At 48.6% G+C, this 2,567-nt stretch overlaps 1 pseudogene; it reads right to left on the minus strand.

Moving 5' to 3' along the window:
• Positions 1-423: 423 nt before the first annotated feature.
• Positions 424-1,669, minus strand: LOC118729640 (annotated as a pseudogene).
• Positions 1,670-2,567: the final 898 nt, after the last annotated feature.

A 2,567-nucleotide genomic window follows, 5' to 3' on the forward strand; every position in this document is an offset into this window, starting at 1 on the left:
CTTTAATCACGGAATACAGTCATAAAAATATACAAAAATGCAAAAGTACATTTTCTCTACAGATGTTATTAAAATATGTCATGATTCATATTTTCTTGGCTTTCCTCTTAAACAACCAGGTTATTTTTTTTTTTTCTATTCATCTTATTCTTCTTTCTTTCTTTTTTTAAGTTCTTTATTGTTTAACTAGAGGCCAGTGCACAAAATTCATACACCTCTGGGGTCCCACCCCCAGCACCCAATATTCATGTATTTTTGTATATGTGTATATGTATGCATATTTTGTTTTTGTTTTTTTATTAGCCCTCACCTGAGAACATTTTTCTTTTATTTTTAGAGTAGAAGGGAAGGTGAGAGACAGAGAGAAACATGGATGTGAGGAAGACAGATGAATTGCTTGCCTCCTGCATATGCCCCACCCAATCAGGCCGAAACAGCTCCTGGACAGCTTGGATTGCTGGCAGCCCGCTGGGGCTCAGGTGTGGAGCATATGGCAATTTTCTGTTTCTGCTTTATCTTCCGTTAGGGTCTTGCTTGTAGGAGTTGCTGATGTAGCACTAACTCTCTGTCTTGAACGCTTTGTCCTCTTATCCTGACTGTCCCACAAACTGCTTCTTCTTATGGTCCCACTTGAGGTGCTGCCGGCCCCTGGTCAGTTCTGGGCCTCATCCCCCATCAGGTCCAGGACAGCGCCAGCCACCTGCTGTTCAAAGGCACCCCGCCCCCACCAACACCCAGGCCCCGTTCACTGTCGAGGTCCTTGGGCCCAGCGGGGACATAGAAATCCTGGCCCAGTGGCTGGACCTCCTCCTTCCACCTCTTGGATCCTTGCTTAGGTCCTGGATGCTGCTGTTTCTGGCCCACAGCCTCTGTGAAGATGGCCTACATATGCTCTCTCTTCTCTCCTTCTCTCTCCCCCTCCCTTTCCCTTCTCTTCCCTTCCTCCATCCCAGGCTGCTCCACCTGCCCCTCTGGCTCAGGGATGGGCCAGCCAAGCCCTCCTGCCACTCCTGCCAACCCTGTTGGGAGCTGGTGATGGCCTTGCAGTCCTTCTGCCACCTGGCTGCTCAGGTCCCAGCTGGAGGTGTTGATCTCAAAGATGGACGCCCTTGAGCAGCACTTCTTGATGCTGTCCATCAGCCTCAGCCACTGCAGTCCCTCCTCCTCGAAGCTCAAGCTGAAGAGGGGGTGCAGGCCCAGCCCCACAAGGTCCAGCTCCTTGACTCCTTGACTCCTTTGATGAACTCTGGTGAGGGTGATGGCCACCAGTTCACACACTGCTGCTGGGTGTTGTTGGCTACACAGCTCAGGCCCTGCAGCACCAGCGATGCCTCCAGGGTGTTCCACAGTCCTGGTAGCCCACCATGCTCTGTGGCACCCGGCCCAGCATGCTGTCCACCTGAAGGCTCCTCATGGGTGTAGGTGATGGTGAGGGCACGTTCCAGGAACAGGTGCAGGTCCAGCAGGTAGGGGACCTCATCTGGGGCCACCAAAGAATAGGCTGCACGACTTTGACCAGCCAGGGCCACATGACCCACGTGGTACAGGAAGATCTTGGCTAGTAAGTTGAAATTGATGATGTTGTTCAGGCTCCAGGCTGCCAGGTCAGTCACGATAAGGGTGGAGCACTTGCCTGGGTGAACTTGGCCAGGTTGACCTTGCAGGCCATTTGGCCCCTGCTAGAGACCATGCCCTGAGGAGACCAAGCAGATGGGGAGGAGGCAAACGCTCAATGTCTGAGCCCAGGCTGCAGGGGAAAAATTAGGGCCAGGGCCGGATTGAAGGTTGACTATCACAGTGAGCATCATAGCCACTGGTTGTTCCTCCATTGGGTTGATTTGCAAATTATCCTTTTATTATATAGGATTTATTACATAAGTCTCCTTTTTCCCCATTGAGCTCTCCCCAGCTGCCTCCAAACCCCAGCACATGCCCTCACCCTGCCCCCACCTCCCCTCCATTGGTTATGCATGCATACAAGTCTTTTGGTTAATCACTTATCCCCTGACACCTTGCCCTCCCTCATAGGTTGGACAGTCTGATCCATGCTTCTATGAATCTGTTTCTTTTTTTGTTCATCAGTTTATGTTGTTCATTATATTCCACAAACGAGTGAGGTCATGTGATATTTATCTTTCTCTGACTGGCTTATTTTACTTAATATAATGCTCTCCAATTGAATCTATGCTGTTTCAAATGGTGAGGATTCCTTCTTTTCTATAGCAGCATAGTAATATATTGTGTGTAGATGTACCACTGTTATCTACTCTTCTGCTGATGGCCACTTAGACTGTTTCAAAATCTTAGCTATTGTAAATTGGGCTGCTATGAACATAGAGGTGCATATATCCTTTTTCATTGGTGTTTCCGTTTTCTTGGGATACATTCCTAGAAGTGGGATTACTGGATCAAATGGAAGTTCCATTTTTAATTTTTTGAAGAGATGCCATATTGTTTTCCAAGGTGGCTGCATCAGTCTGCATTCCCACCAGCAATGCAAGAGGGTTCCTTTTTCTCCTCATCCTCTCCAGCATTCTTCATTTGTTGATTGGCTGATGATAGCCATT

Source organism: Pipistrellus kuhlii, unplaced genomic scaffold, assembly GCF_014108245.1.
Source record: "Pipistrellus kuhlii isolate mPipKuh1 unplaced genomic scaffold, mPipKuh1.p scaffold_m20_p_3, whole genome shotgun sequence".
Lineage (NCBI taxonomy): Eukaryota > Metazoa > Chordata > Mammalia > Chiroptera > Vespertilionidae > Pipistrellus > Pipistrellus kuhlii.